At 47.6% G+C, this 16,602-nt stretch overlaps 1 protein-coding gene across 2 annotated transcripts in view; it reads right to left on the bottom strand.

The window, feature by feature from the left end:
- Nucleotides 1-10,430, bottom strand: part of Npr3 (natriuretic peptide receptor 3) — a 76,027-nt gene extending 65,597 nt beyond the window's left edge. The window contains exon 1 of one of the 2 annotated variants that reach the window (XM_045133151.1): nucleotides 10,157-10,430. The gene's annotated coding sequence lies outside the window, so the exon portion shown is untranslated. Of the gene's footprint in view, nucleotides 1-9,947; nucleotides 10,133-10,156 lie in introns of those variants that run through there. The other variant, XM_045133150.1, reaches the window with a different exon arrangement.
- Between the last annotated feature and the right edge of the window lie 6,172 nt (nucleotides 10,431-16,602).

Below are 16,602 nucleotides of genomic sequence, written 5' to 3' on the forward strand. Positions count from 1 at the left end.
AAAGGGAAAAGGAAAAAGAAAAAAAAGGAAAGAGGTTACCAACGGTTTCTCACTAGTAACAGTACAGTATATACACTTTCCTGAAAAAGCAGTCAATAGGTTTAGCTACAATCTTCCTCTAGTAAGTCAGCCAGTGCTGTGGGCTCTTAGTTGCCTGCCTTCAAAAACATTATTCAGAGATTGTCTCAAAACATGGAGGAAATAGATAACAAGATCCCAACATGCCCATGCTCACACACACACCCATCATGCTCTCTCAGCTTACTGTTGGGTTTGGGAGACTTTAAGCAGCTCTGGGAGATTGTTGCCTGTGACCTATGAATAACACAGGCTGGCCACTGTCCAGTCGGCTTGATGTATCTTGGCTCACAGGCCCCATGACCAGGAGCATTGTATTTGCTGCTTCTGTGGAATACAAAGGAGACCTGCAAGAGGTCTGGTATGTAAATCGTCTTAACATGACACATGCCAGCCCTCCAAGATGCATGCTCTTTGGAAAAGTGTGGGTGCTGAAAGAGGTGAAGCAAACCGCAGGCTGTGCCTCAGTCAGGAATTTCTCAGGGAAACTCCGAATTACCCACCATAACCCCCTAGACCCCGGGCCCTAGGCCTTTGTTACGGTGCTAATGCGATTCTTACTCCTTTAATGAAAAAAATAAGACAGCCAATGGGCTGGGATAGATGGCTCAGCGGTTAAGGTGCTTGCCTGCGAAGTCTAACGACAGGGTCAATTCCCCAGTACCCACATTAAGCCAGATATACAAAGTAGTGCATGCATCTGCAGTTTGTTTACGGTGACTGGAGGCCCTGGTGTTCCAATTCTCACTCTCTCTCTCTCTCTTTTCCCACCTCTGTCTTTCTCTCTCCACATAAATAAATAAATGAATGAATGAATAAATAAATAAATTTTAAAACAGCCATTAAGATAAGGCTGAGAGAGTCTGAAAAGTGTGCATTCCTTCCAAGAGTGGCCATCTATAGGAAGACCCAAGGAACTGCTCAAATCCAGGGTCCGTCTCTCAATCACCACCTGCACAAGCTGATTCTGCCAACGCACCGGGCCCAGTCCCAACAACCAATATGATATTTATAGATAGGTCATCAGAACTGCATGTTACTTAAGTCCCATGAGGACCAGCGGGTCATGAATACACTTGTATCGGCGTGGCCAATTTATAAGCAGCAGGATGCCACTGAAGATGAAAGCAGAATCAGGAAGGTCGGTTAGAGGATTCGGGTATCCAAAAAGGACTCAGGTGTCCATCTGAGAGCTACACGTGGAATAGACTGTGCTGCAAGGCCAGAACACAAGCAGCCATAAAGCCTAGGTGGACCCTGGTTGCTTCTATTCTTACACGTCTGTCCCACCTCCTTCTTTCCATCCCCATCTCTGCCAGCACTAAGCTCTTCTGGTGTATACGTTCTTTTTTTTTTATTATTGACAACTTTTTTTAAATTTTTTTTTTTATTTATTTATTTGAGAGCGACAGACACAGACAGAAAGACAGATAGAGGGAGAGAGAGAGAATGGGCGCGCCAGGGCCTCCAGCCTCTGCAAACGAACTCCAGACGCATGCGCCCCCTTGTGCATCTGGCTAACGTGGGACCTGGGGAACCGAGCCTCGAACCGGGGTCCTTAGGCTTCACAAGCAAGTGCTTAACCGCTAAGCCATCTCTCCAGCCCTATTGACAACTTTTTTATTGACAACGTCCATACACTGTTTCTCTTTTGTCAGAGATAGAGGCATATGCTCAGACTTAAAAGGAATATAAGTGGAGTCGTCAGTGGACAATATAAAACCTTATCTTTGCCATGTTACTTAAGCTAATTGGGAAACATGCATTTATATCCGCTTCCAGCCTGGCCCGTTTCTTATTGCTTCCTCCCAGAAGTAGGCAGAGTTATCCACTAACTCGGTGTCTTTTACCTGCATGTTGCCCACTCAGGAGCAGTCCCTTATCATGTGTCAAAAGTAGTCCAGCCAGGGCTGGAGAGATGGTTAAGCGCTTGCCTGTGACGCCTAAGGACCCCAGTTCGAGGCTCGGTTCCCCAGGTCCCATGTTAGCCAGATGCACAAGGGGGCGCACGCGTCTGGAGTTCGTTTGCAGAGGCTGGAAGCCCTGGCGCGCCCATTCCCTCTCTCTCCCTCTATCTGTCTTTCTCTCTGTGTCTGTCTCTCTCAAATAAATAAATAAAAAATTTAAAAAAAAAAAGTAGTCCAGCCAGGCGTGGTGGCGCACACCTTTAATCCCAGCACTCAGGAGACAGAAATAGGAGAATGCTGCGAGTTCAAGGCCATCCTGAGGCTACATAGTGAATTCCTGGTCAGCCTGGGCTAGAGTGAGACCAAAAAAGGGGGGTGGGGAGCCCACAGAGTATGACATCTGCAACTGGACACATTTCAGAGTGGAGGAAGAGGGCAGCGCCCAGCACATCCAATTTCCTTTTATGTCTGAGCTTAGAAGGGGGGAGGAATGCCACAGCGCAGGAGCATTCCATAGGATTCTGAGCAAACAATCAAAAAAATAAAAACCAGGCTTCTTTTGGGTTAGAGAGATAGCTTAGTGGTTAAGGCACTTGCCTGTGAAATCTAAAGACCCATATTCGACTCCTCAGATCCCACATAAGCCAGACACATGGGCAAGGTCACACATACGCACAAGTTGGCTCACACGTCCAGAGTTTGAGTATAATGGCTAGAGGCCTTGGCATGCCAATTCTCTCTCTTTCTCCCGCTCTCTTTCTCTTGTCCTCGCTCTCGCTCTCTCTCACAAAAAAAAAAAAAAGTCAAGGGCTGAAGAGATGGCTTAGTGGTTAAGGTGTTTGCCTGCAAAGCCAAAGGACCTTAGTTCGTTCCCCAGGACCCACGTAAGCCCGATGCACAAGGAGGTGTACGCATGTGGAGCTCATTTGCAGTGGCTGGAGGCCCTGGTGCGCCCATTCTCTCTCCCTTTCTCTGCCCCCCCCCCTCATAAATAAATAAATATAAAGTGAAAAAAAAATGTCAGTCTGAGCCGGGCGTGGTGGCACATGCCTTTAATCCCAGCACTCGGGAGGCAGAGGTAGGAGGATCGCCGTGAGTTCGAGGCCACCCTGAGACTCCATAGTGAATTCCAGGTCAGCCTGAGCTAGAGTGAGACCCTACCTCGAAAAACCACCAAAAAATAAATAAATAAATAAAAATGTCAGTCTGTTGGACTTGTCTCAAAAATAAATAATAAATAAATAAATAAAGCTTCTTTTAGGCCCCAGGAGAACAGTAGGGTCAGAAAAGGTGAATTAGCGTGGTAACAGCTGTACGGCTCAACTGTGACGAGCATTTAGAAGGCAATTTGGAAGGTGTCAGTACTGAACTAAGAGTTTTGGCACGGCCGTATTGGAGGGATCAATAGAAGGAAAGATCACATGTGTGGTTAACAGACAGTAGAGGAGAACTCAACCATTTTCCCACTGAGATTCCAAAATATAGAACCTAAAACTGAAAAAGAAAAAAAATCGAATGTGCCACTTAGAGGTATAATAAGCAAATAGCTATGAAATCACTGTAAGAGTTGGAACTAGAACTGGGGAGACCACCCATGCATAGCTACCTGAGTGCAGCTTCCCCAGGCCCCACCTAAAAGCCGCAGGCAGGCGGGGCGGGTTTCTGTAATCCCAGCACCCTGACAGCGGTATGGGACCGAGAGACAGAGGACTCCCAGAGGCTCACTGACCAGCTGGCCTGGTGAATGCAGCAGTGACCCAGGGACTCTGGCCTCAGACAAGGTGGAAGGTGAGGGACAACCCCCAAAAGTTGCCCTCTGGCCTCCACGTGCAGGCCACGGCCCGTGCACACATACACATGTGTGCCCCGTACATACACACACCCCAACAACAACAAAAAGGGAATCGTTGCCTCTGAAAGGTCAGAAATGGGGAGTGGAAGACAAGAAATGTTTTCTGGTTTCACATAACTGTACCATTAATTTTGGTTAAAACTAATTTCTTTCAAAAATGAGGGGTCTCTCTTTCTACGCTACTTCATAATAGATATCATTTGCAAAATAGAGATTCCACCCTTATTTTTGTTTTTCATGGAGCTCTTGTCTGCTCCAAAGTCCCTTGCAATCCCTGCACTGAAATCTACACCATTTCTCTTTTCCTGGCCTGTGTGTTAAACTTAGGATGAGCTTTGTATTTAAAAATCTTGCTGAATAACCACTTGATTACTCACTACATGCCAGCAATAATCATTCATGTATTCTGTAAATCCTTCTCTCTATATAACCATTATGCAGTCCCAGATTAATTACATGCTAACAACTAAGACAATGAAATTATAGTTCATCATACAAAAACGTTTGTGTGTACAATACTACTAGCTCTGCATCTTACAAGACATATAAATGAAGCCACTGCCTTTCACCGCTTGAAACAAGTATTACTGACTGCCTTTTAAAAAGTAAATTTATTAGGTGTGCTCGCTCGCTCGCTTTCTCCACAAAATAAATAAATAAATAAATTATTTAAAAATTTTATTAGGTGTGGAATGCTGAGGTTGGTATTCAGCTAAACAGCCCTTTATTTGTTTATTTATTTATGTTTTAGTGGACAGGGTCACATTCTATAGCCCAAGCTGGCCTAAATTCACAATCTCTCATCTCAGTTTTCTGAATGCGGAGATTACAGACATATGCCACCATATCTGACTAAGATCATTTTTTAAAAATTTCTTCCAAGCGCATTTATTTCCCTAGAGTAGTTTGTAGGAGAATTTTCTTAGCACCTGAAACACATCAATCCTGAATGTGAAAGACATACACCCTGTTTCATCTTGCCCAATTTTCACTGGAATTTCTGAAGATGATCCGCCCACCCTTATAAGGCAAGTTTTGCTTAAAACCAAATATGGAAATATTTGAATTTTCAAAATTAACTGTACTGTGTTCTCAGCCTCCCTCCCTTTCTCCCATGTAAATAAAAACCTGTAACATCATCAACAATAGTCATCCTTTGTGATAAATATAATCAAGTCCACAAGGGGGCCCCTTGAAATCTCATCTCATGCTGTCCCATTCTTGTGGCTGTCTTTTCAGAAATGTTGTATTATCCTCCTCCTGGGACTTCAGATTGAACTTTGGCAGGATAAATGCAAACTGTGAAAATCACTATTTTAAAAAATCACATGCACAGGTGTGTTTTTTCTTAATTATATTAGCTTTGTAAAAAGTTTTTAACTTTGTTTATTGACTGAGAGGGTAAATCTCTAAGAGGAGAGAATAATGGATTCCCCTTTAGTTTTTCTTTCCACAGTACATACATAGCCAGATGAAAATTTAAGCATATTATTATTTGAGCTGGTGGCACTGTCTTTTTTTTCCCCCCTGGTTAAGAGCTTCAAGTATTCATAATTTGGTTTAAAAGTTGGGTACAACCCAAACAATGCTTAAAAATGTTTTCTCCAAAAGAGGACTGGGGGGAGGGGGGAGGGAGCATACTTTAGTCCGTGGTACCCAAAGTGGGTTTCCAAAGGCAGAAATACTGTCAGTTGCATTTTTACATTTTAGGTGGATGCAAAACAGGACCACAGAACATTAGTTGAAAGAAGCCTGGTTCTCATTTGACTCGGAGTTGAGCTCAGTAACCTTGCACAGGCCAGTGAGCTGACCAGGGGACACAGCAAGACCCCAGACACCTTCTCCCCAGCCCAGGGTTCTTGCCCAGGGCAGTGCCTCCACCTTCTCCACAAAACAACCACTACAATGAAGGGGCACCCACGTTTTGAGCCCTTCCTGTGGGTCTGGCATGGTTTCAGTGCTCATTAAACCCTTCCAGCATCCCAAAGACACGGGTGCAGCAAGGCTCCCACTTCACCTGAGCAGCCAGAGGTACAGTTTCATAGCTCAAGATCCTCCGGTCAGTGAGGGGCTGAGTCACAAAAGCCACTGAAACCATATGTTCAATCCCCTACTGGAGATTTCCCCAGAGACAGCTTGTTATCACTGGGCTTTCTCCAGAGAGTGATGTGGAAGGAGGGAGGCAGTCAAGGGGAGAAATTATCTGGGGTTCATGTTTCTGCATACCTGCCAGGCCTCTGCGGCAGAGGTTTAAAGTAAGCATCTGAAAGTCCTGGCCTGATCACCTGATGCACATCATTCCAGCAAACTTTCATTACTAAGTTGAAACTTGGAAGGGGAAGAGGAAGAGAGATTTGGGGCCATCTATGAAACTTTGAGTGATTAAAAAGTAACAATAGCCAGGCGTGGTGGCGCACGCCTTTAATCCCAGCCCTCGGGAGGCAGAGGTAGGAGGATCGCCGTGAGTTCAAGGCCACCCTGAGACTCCATAGTTAATTTCAGGCCAGCCTGGACTAGAGCGAGACCCTGCCTCAAAAAAAAAAAAAAAAAGTAACAATAAACAGCAGAATGTAACTGGAGTGGCCTCCGAGGCCTAGGAAACCTCATCTGAGAAAACCTGTGATCAGCCCTCACCTGGACTGGAAGATTCCCCCTCCCTACCCCGCGGCATTGTACCCCAGGCCACTGAACTAGGGTCACCGCCTCCCTGGAACCAACAAGGCAATGTCAGCAACAGACAAGAGTTTGCAAACCCGCGATCTCCCCACGGAGGGTGGGGGACACCCCCATCCCCAGGCCGCCCTAGGAGGTCTCCAACAACTAGCTCCCAGAGCTGAAGAACCCGGTTCCAGGAGCCAAGGGCACCCGAAGAAATCGGCAAAAGGTGACCTGGGGACTGAGAGAGCGAGAGAAGTCCATGTGAGCTTCTGACCCAGGGGTGTGAGCAAGTGACAACGGACACGCAAACGTCTTTTTTTCTAAACTCTGCAAAGCGGGCGCCCTGCCCGCAGGGTTGGCAGGAATTCCTCCGTGCGGGCACGCGGAGTTCCAATGCTCACACTTGCCTGGGCACCCTCACAGTCTACACTTACACTTTGCCCGCTCTGGAGTCTGAAGTGGCCACGTTGGGAAAGAGGACGGTTGTTTTGGCCACCCTCACGGGCTTCTCTACCCACCATCACCTGTTCCTAGGGCTTCGGGTGGCTCGCAGCCAGCGCCCAGGTCCCGGACCCTCCGAGCAGACAAGCCCTGGGTCTGGTTTTAGCTCCGCGCCCCTCGGGTAAGCCCCGCAGTCTTCGCGGGGGCAGAGGGGGGGGGCTTTTGTTGGAGCCGCGCCACTGACATCCGGGGCGCCTGCGAGCCCAGGGAAAGCCCAGGGAAGCGGGATTCCCTGAATGCTGGGAACCCCAACTGTGACTCTGAGAAGGAGGGAACGGCACTGGGCTGGCATCTCAGAGCGTTTCCTGCACTCTACCGAATAGCAGAACGGGCCGTTCTGGGGCAGGGGGTGCTTCCAGAACGACCCAACCCTATTGTCATAGCCATCATCCCCAGCCGAGAGCTTCTGGTCTACCTTGAGCCCCTAGAGATTGTGAAGAAAAGTCAGAGTAGGGGACCCCAGAGAAGGAGACAGGATCAAGGCGAGATTCTCCCCAGCGCGATCCCTCGGAGCCTCTTAGCCGAGCGCGCCGCGCGCTTTGAGAGACGCCCATGTCCTGCGCGCCAGGAGAAATGCGTGTCGCCTGCGTCCAGACACAGCGGGGCTTTTTTTTTTTTTTTTTTTTTTTTGGTGGAAACCACAAAAGCTTATTTGTAAGGGACTATAGAAGGGGCATGGAAGGCAAGAGAGCCACAAGGAGCCTTTAAAAGAACCCTGAGGGTGAGGGGGCTGTGGAAAGAGCCGCCTGGGAAACCCAGAGAAATCCCCCACCCTCCGGAGCTAGACAAGGGTCTGCGCGGTTACAGAACGTCCTCAGACGCTGCCTCCCCGAACAGGGGGCGGCGCATGCCAGCAATGGAGTGGGTAACAAGTTGTTTTGGCACTGGAACGCTTGGGACCCTGGGAACACCCTGGTAGTGTGCCGGTGATCGCCACTCTGGCGCAGCTCAAAAGAATCTGGAAAGAAACCCCTTCTGTGACTTGACAACACCTGTCACACTTGGGCTCGCTTGGCTTCCCCGCCACCTGCCTGGGACCCTAATAGGCACATTGGTCCACCGCGCTGGGTAATCCTGTCCCCGCGTCACGGTCCCACAGCCGCACACCTGAGCCAGTCCCCGGGTCGCACGCTGCAAGGGTCCTTGGCGAGAGGGTGCCGCCCGGGAGGCCCACAGAAGGCTGGACCAGAGTGGGGGGGGCGGGGGGTGGGAGACAGAGCCACGGGAAACCGGTGGGGTTAGGGCTCACCTCGCTCGCTGTCCTGGATGTAGCGCACGATGTCGTCCAGATCCAAACCCCGGGTCTCATCGAAATTGTAGGCAGAAGTGTGCAGACCCTCCTCCTCGAAGATCTCGCTGACGCCCTCCAGGGTGAAGTAGCAGTTGCGTTCCAGTTTGTCGTCGCTGTAGACGAGCGCGGCGCGGCTCCAGCGGTGGTGGCGGAACAGGGCGAGCATCATCTCGCCCATCTTGGCGTAGGCAGGGGCGACGCGCGTGAGGTGCGAGTACTCGGTGTCCTTGTGTTGGAAGCCCCCGGCCAGCGCCCCCGCCGACAGCATGGGCAGGTCCCAGTGCGACGCGAGCCGGGCCACCGGGGCCGCCGCGTATTCGCACACGGGCCCCAGGATGAGGTCGGGCTTGGCGCCGCGCGCCCCGGCCACGCGGTCCACCAGGCTGAAGAGCGCGCCGTTGCCGCAGTCCGAGTCCTCGTAGGTCACCTGGAACCGAGTGCCCTGCGGCAGGAGTCGCCGGCCCGTGCCGTTGCCCTCCACGCTGCGCAGAGCGTACTCGATGGCCGGACGCACCCGGGCCAGTGAGAACAAATACGAATCGTCGCGGGGCAAAAGCACCAGCACGTCGATCTTCTGCGGAGGCAGCGCCTCTCTCTGCCGGCGCTCGGGACCCGAACCCGTGCCACCGGCCAGCGACGTCCAGGCGAGCAGGACGCACGCGGGCAAAGCGAGCGCCAGCGGTGACCGCATGCTGCCTCGGCCCCCCCGCGCCCGCCCTTGCTCCGGCTGCCCCACTCTTCGCGCCGAGGTCCCTGCGCACCCCCACAGTGAGCTCTCCAAGCCCCCCTCACTGACGCGCCAAAAGATAAGAGAGAGGAAGACTCCTCTGCAAATATCACTAGGTTTTAAAAAAAAAAAAAATAAGAAAGAAAAAAAGTTCACCGAGTGTAAACCTGTGCGTCTGTAATACACATATATACTTATTATAAATATATAGTCGCCTTCCCTTTATAACACATGCTATTTTGCCCTAAAGGTGGCTTCTGATTTGGGCGTTGCTAAGGTTGCTTTTGAAAGCGTATTTGTAAAAAGAAAAAGGAAAAACAAAAAACAAAACAAAAAAAAAGTTAGACTTGTCCAAGTGCTTGTAAGTGACGGTGTATCTCCGTCGCGTTTGATCTCATTGATCCGCGCCGGTTCCTGGATCCATCGCCCGTGTTTAAATAGCGTGGCAGTGGCCGGAGCGCGTTACCACACAAGGCGCGCCGCGCCGCGCCGAGGCCGGCCTTGGATCGCCAGCGGGTGGGGGGGAGGGGGGCTGGGCCGGGGGAGCCTGTCATTAACATTCTGACATCAGGGCTCCTCCCCGCACCCCTGGCCTACCCGGGCCCCCCCACCCCCCCCACCCACCCTGTTCCTCACCCCCAGCTCCTCGCCCCGCACACGGCTGGTTCCTGAAGCCGCCGCCGCCCACGTCTACGCCCGCGAAGTCCCCCGAGCCCGCCGCGCGCCACCGACATCCCCGCCCCTCCCTCCCTCCCTCCCTCCTTCCCGGCCCGGCTCTCCCCAGCTTTAAAAAAAAAAAAAAGAAATATGTTTGAAAGTAAGGACATGCGCGCGCGCGCACACACACACACACACGCTCCAAAAGGGGGGAGGGGTTAGTTCCCGAAATTGGAGGTTTCGGTGCAAAAACCCTTGGGTCTCTTTCGCTCTCACCTCTTTCCAGGCTCCGGCCAACGTTGTAGGCTGATGCGCGCCCACTCCCGCCAGGCACCTGACCTTGCTGATCCCCAGTGCAAGGTCAAGGAACAAGGCACCCAGGTCTAGGAGCAAGAAGACTCTCGGGAGGCCCTGGCACACCCATCTGGCCCGAGCTGTCACCGCACGAATCTTTTCCCAGCCCAGAACCAGCCTCCACCCCTTACCCTCCGGAGCCGCTCGGGCACCCGCTGGAGTCGCGGAGGTGGCGGCGTCACCAAATCCCCGGGTTCACAGATGTGTACAAGCGCGAGGGGACCACTACTTGTTGCTTCCCAAGGTTTCTTTCAGGAAGTGTCACAGAGCTTGAGAAGCATCCCCCAAGATGTCCTGGGGGGGTTGGTTTGCTAAACCAGGTAAATGAAAGGGGCTGTCCCCTCCTTTCCCCAAACCATCTCTCTGAGTAGGAAGATCGCTCCGCTCCGCCCCAGCGCTGGACACCCGGCCGCTTTGCCTCCAGGGTGCGCGCGGCGCTGCGCCTGGGACCGACCGCCACGATGCCAAGAAAGGTCCTTCCTCGAGGAACCCAGTCCTCCCAACCGGCCACCGCTTCAGCAACGGTGGACACCGGGTGGAAAAGGCTGTGGACACGTCCCAGACCAGAGGCGAGTCGCCGGAGTCCACCGCATGGCTGCTCAGGTCCGAAAGGAATTGGCCCCCCTCTGCGCGGTAACACACCAAAGTCAATGGCAGTGGGAACGTGCCATGTTGCACGAGAGAATTGTGACACTTACATCCCGTAAATCAAAATTAATTGAGGGGGAAAAAAATAAATAAGTTGAAAAAAATTTTTTTTCATTCAACAGGGCGATTGTGTCCACTAATTTCTACTAGTCTTAAACCTACGCCCTCTTTCGGCAGAAACTGGCACGGGACTCCTAGACCGCCGCCCTAGGGGCTGTCCCCCGCCCCGCCCCACCCCCACCCCTAAACCCACCGCCCCCTGCCAGGCACCAGCTCTTCTCGCCGGGGGACCAGAGCTATCCCATAAGTGAGTGACTCTCCCGCCGTGAAAATGTAACGATGGGTAAGGTTTCATATTCTGAGGCCAGATTGCAGATTACGTCTTCGGATCCCCAAATCCTCACTGTAAGTAGAGATTCCTAACTTTTTCTTTTCCCTTTTGGTTTTGCAAGGCAGGGTCTCGCTCTAGCCCAGGCTGACCTGGAATTCACTATGTAGTCCCAGGCTGGTCTCGAACTCACTGCGATCCTCCTACCTCTGCCTCCCCCCGAGTGCTGGGATTAAAGGCGTGCGCCCGGTGAGGATTTCTAACTCTTGGGTCAATTTCCATTAATTTAATTAGGGCTGCTAACCAGTACCAGAGGCATCTATGTAAAATTTCATTGTGCAGTTTACCCACACACATTGGAAGCTGAGATATAAGCGCTAGAGGCCTGGCGCTTGTTTATAAGAGAATAGTTATTTAAATTAAAAGGACAACATCTAAATCCCAGAATCCCAAGAGTCCCGGGGCGGGTTTCGACTGGTTGCCAGGAGACATGATGGACCCAGGTTTCCTATTACCGCCCGGTATGCCCTGTGTCTGGGGAACCCCAGCCAACGATGATCTGATTCCGCAGAGGGCATGCGGGGCTCACCCTGAGAGTCTGGGGTTTCGGAGTGTGAATGCCTCTCCTAGTCCTACCCCCCGCCCCCCTCGCCCGCGCTGCCCAGCCTCCTCGCCTTGAGGTCAACTGCAGGGCAGTGTGATTACATGATGGTGAGTGTCATAGCCTCCTGTGGCCTTTGGATAGGAGCTGTCAACTGCCAGTTGTCCCTGAAGAGCACAGGGAGCTGCTGGAATAGAGAATGCCGCCCTCAAGCTAAAGAAACAGACAGCCCTTTTGCTACCCTCGCGCATGCTCACAACACGCCCCCCCCCTTTTTTTTTTGAAAATTCCAATGAGCAGAAATGAAGATCTTACAGTAAGGTTTCCAAACGTTAACAGCCACAGATTATAGAAAGTTACGTGAGCGTATGGATCTTAGTATTCTCGGCCTGTTTACTTTCTGTGGAAAGGGAGAGGGTTTTTTTGCAACTAGCTGAAAGTTTGTGTGAATGTCATGGAGTTCTATAATCTTGGGGCCCAAAGAGACTTAAGTCACAAGGCCTGACATGTCCCATCTTTAGTTGAAAAATAGAGGCCCAAAGAGTGCCTCTTCCAGCACTGGGAATATTTTTAATTGAGATAGATTAGAAATAAGTCTTGACTCACCTAATGTACTATTTTAGATATTGTTCAATGTTTTCAAATTCTGTAAAACACTGAAATGGGAAAAATGAAGCACTTCTTCACACCGAAAAGAACACTAACCTTTTTACCAGTTGTATCCTTTCTGATTTCAATTGTTAAAAAAAAAAAAAACACGGAAAGTTATGGGGAAATGCTGCAAAAATAAAACAAAATTAGCTCACTGAAAGCCTAAAAATATTCGTCTACAATATGATATTACAGAAATTCATAGAACCTTATTGGACTTAGAAATGTCTCAACAATATCCACAAACCATAACTTTTTTAAACTTGAAGTTACTAAAATAACAATGCAAGTTTTCTGCATTTAACTATTTCGTTTCTGATTCTATAAAGTGAAATTTGTGTCCAGATGGCTTCTGCTGCCACCGGCTAAAGCCGTCCATAGGGAAGAAGAAGCCGCAGTGGGAATACGTCCAGGGAAGCGTTCTTTGGCCCTCCTCCCTCAGAACCCCAGCTGTGACCTGTAAAGGGCGCTCCCTACAGATGCTCCCCCTTGTCCAGCCAGCCCTGAAGTCACCCCACACAATACTCCAGGGAAGCCTGCGGCCCACAGAAAATACCTTCTGGAGTCAGAATTGTTGAAAACACACTTCCCCCTAGAGGCAGAAAAGATGAAAAGACATGACACAGAATTCAAGAAAATGTCTCTAATTTAATGAGTGTGGAGACTTTCATTTTTAACACCGAGCTGATGGTTTTGAGGAAAACATTCAAGAAGTGAGTGAAAACTCAACACACACCACAGAATTAAATTAAAAGTTTGCCTCTAGTTTTCCTTGCAGGGACTTAACTGACCTCTTTTCTTCTATTATGTAAATCTATGATATGTTTTTGCCAGTGCTATGAATAATAGTAATTGTGTACTTTTTCTAGTAATTTAATGATTCAATTTCATCAGAAACTATAGTTAAATGTGGCCTTAAAGGGCTTATGAAGACACAGTGTTTTGTCTTGCTCTCCTAGAAGGTTTACATCAAGTACAATCTTTTCTTTTCACATTTCTTTGACAATGTCCTGAGACAAAGTGACACTATAAAAATTTGTAAGAAAAAAAATTATTGCTGTTATAAGTCTTGGCCTGAGTACTGGCATAAGGAATAGAGACATGATGTCACTAATTAATAGACAAGTTGTTTAATGTAGATTGTTACTCTACAGAGCCCCACCTTACGTTAAAACTAACTTTATATAGTTTAATTTCATGCTAGCAACACTGATTATATTTAATTGATTTCTTTAGCTGCACATTGTGTACTTTTGTTTTTAAAATACTTTATTTATTTATTTATTTATCTGCAAGCAGAGATACAAGAGAGACAGAGAGATGGGTTCAGCAAGGCCTTCAGCCACTGTAAATGAACTCCAGAGGCATGTACCACTATGCAAAGCTGAGGAATCGAACCTGAGTTGTTAGGCTTTTCAGGCAAACTGCTGAGCCAACTCTCTCCAGGTGTGCTTTCAAAACGACTTGAGAAGGCTATTGCAGTCAGTTTCACTTTGCTGGGACAAACATCTAACCAGAACCAGCTTATGGGAGGAAGGGGTTTATTTTAGGGTTACAAATTCCAGAAAAACACCATGAACAACAAATGACAAATGAATCTGGCTCACGTTCATAGATCCAAGATAAGTGACATCACCAATCACCAATCAGCAAACACTAACCACCAGAACTCCAAACTGCTCTCCACACACCTGGACTCAAGATTCACCCCTGAGCATGCCTTAGGGCTGGACTCCAAGAGACACTCCCCCTTCCCAGAGACTCAATATTCAAGCCTGAATCTATGGACCCATATATTCAAAGTACCACCAAGGCAAAACCACATAAATCTGTAAAATGGAATTTTAGACGCCTTTGCTTAGGGCAGCATGCATTGCCTACTCTCTTGGGTTCTACTCCCTAAGACTTTCTTTTCTTTCTTCTTTACAATGTTAGTAATGACTCCAGGCTTCAGAAATGTTCTAGAGATATGATTTGACCAAAGTCATAGTAAAATCTGTGGGACCGCCTGTAGCAGACAGCTTCAGGTTCACTGAGATGAACTTCCAGACCAGGCACAGTTATGGAGGAAGGGATTTACTGAAGCTTACAGATCCAGGGGAAGTTCCATAATGGCAGAAGAAGCTGGCCTGCCTTCACAGACCCAAGCAGACAGAGAGAAGCACAAGCCTAAGGGTCAAAAGCCACAGCACACTTCAGGAACTCCAGCTAGGCACACTTTGCATATCTTTAGATTGAAATCAGAAACCAACCACCACAACTTAAGATCCACCCAGTGACATTGCCTCCAGCCAGGTAGCCAGCAGATGCAAACTACAAACAACTAAGTATATTGGGGGCCATCTATTCTATTCAAACCACCACACCACCAGTCATGTTATAACAGTCAAACATGCTAATTTCCATAGCAACATTATGAAGACAAAAATATAAAATTAAAACATATCTTGTAAAAATCATTTTTCTGATCTTATAATCTCAACTATATTGTACATAAAATCAATAAAATATAAACTCCATAGGAATGAATTTTTTTCAATTGTGCATCCTACCTCATATAATAACAATGTGGAACTATTTATTTAATTACTTTCTTACTTACTGACTTACTCACTCACTTACTTACTTAAGAGAGAAGGAAATAGAGAAAATGGGCATGCCAGCATCTCCTGCCACTGCAAACAAATTCCAGACATATATGCCTCTTTGTGCATCTGGCTTTACGTGAATACTGGGGAACCAAACCCAAGGCAACAGGCTTTGCAAAAAAGGAGCCTTTAACCACTGTGCCATCTCCCCAACCCCTAAATCTTATTTTACCAATAACAAAGCCAAAGAATATAATGATTACTCTAAGACAAATAAAGGAGAGAAATAATGAAGCAATTAAAGAAAAAGAGAATTTAGCTGACATATACAAATTATATAGAATTACTTTAAAAATTGAGCATTCAGATAGTATCATGATTGATTTCTGATTATGAGAACTATATCAGGTCAAAATTCCAAAATATCAACCTTAAATGATCCTTATATATTAATTTATCAACATATCATTGTTCTAATTTTGTTCTCACTAATGAGAAAAAGTCAGTACACACATGTTTTAAATCCATGCATTATCTTGTATCCTGCTCTGACCAGAAAGTAAAGATCATAAGGAAAACTTCTATTGCCATCATCACAATGTTGTGACATACTGTTTTTTCCTTTTTTCTTTTTAGCAGGTACATTCCACTTGGCATTAAATCTTGGATAGCTGAGGCACGAGACCAAAATAGAACAGAATGCCATGAGGAAAACATCAGGAAAATTCTTGACACTCGCCTGCTCATATTTTTGGTCTTCATGTTGTGACATCAAATTTCACTCTCACACTGAGAGAGAATATCATTTGATTGAGTTGACATTTTTCCTATTTAATTAATGGAAACTGCTTTCACATTAGATGTTCTTTTTTGCTCTTTATCCAAGCTACAAAAAACCTTCTCTTTTTAGCATTATGTCCTTTTTCCCTTTGGCATCTGCTTAGGATTTCATGAAGTAAAGATTATTTTACCCTGAATCCTATTCCTTAGAAAACCTGGTTGATTTGAGGTCTTACATGAAAATAGCTTTCTACCTGGAAAATTTGTCACAGTCAAATGAATATAAGGATAAAAACTATCTCAAATCACAAACTACCAAAACCTCTCTTTTCAGGATTTTATCCTTTTTCCCTTTGGCATCTGCCTAGGAGTTCAGGAAGTAAAGATTATTTTACCCTGAATCCTGTTCCTCAGAACGCCTGGTTGATTTGCATTATTGCATGAAAATAACTTTCTACCTGGAAAATTTGTCACAGTCCAATGAATATAATATAAAAACTATCTCAAATCACAAATCATTAGAAATAAGTCATGTTCTGATGAACTCTTGTGGATTATGTTCAAACTTCAAGTACAAACTTTGAAACTAAACCATGCGTCAATCAAATGGAAGCAAGAGCTGTTGCAAATGGCCTGACGATCACATCCAGCAAGGCTCTATATCTGCCTTCTACCTGAAATGTGTGCACGATAGAACTCCACAGTATACCTGAACGTGTGCATGGTGGAACTCCAGTCACAGTACACCCTGAATGTGTGTACGATGGAACTCCACAGTCACAGTGTACCCTGAATGTGTGCATGATAGAACTCCAAGACACAGTACACCCTGAATGTGTGCACGATGGAACTCCACAGTCACAGTGTACCCTGAATGTGTGTACGATGGAACTCCACAGTCACAGTACACCCTGAATGTGTGTACGATGGAACCCCACAGTCACAGTGTACCCTGAATGTGTGCACGATGGAACTCCATAG

Source organism: Jaculus jaculus, chromosome 13 (assembly GCF_020740685.1).
Source record: "Jaculus jaculus isolate mJacJac1 chromosome 13, mJacJac1.mat.Y.cur, whole genome shotgun sequence".
In the NCBI taxonomy this organism is placed as follows: domain Eukaryota; kingdom Metazoa; phylum Chordata; class Mammalia; order Rodentia; family Dipodidae; genus Jaculus; species Jaculus jaculus.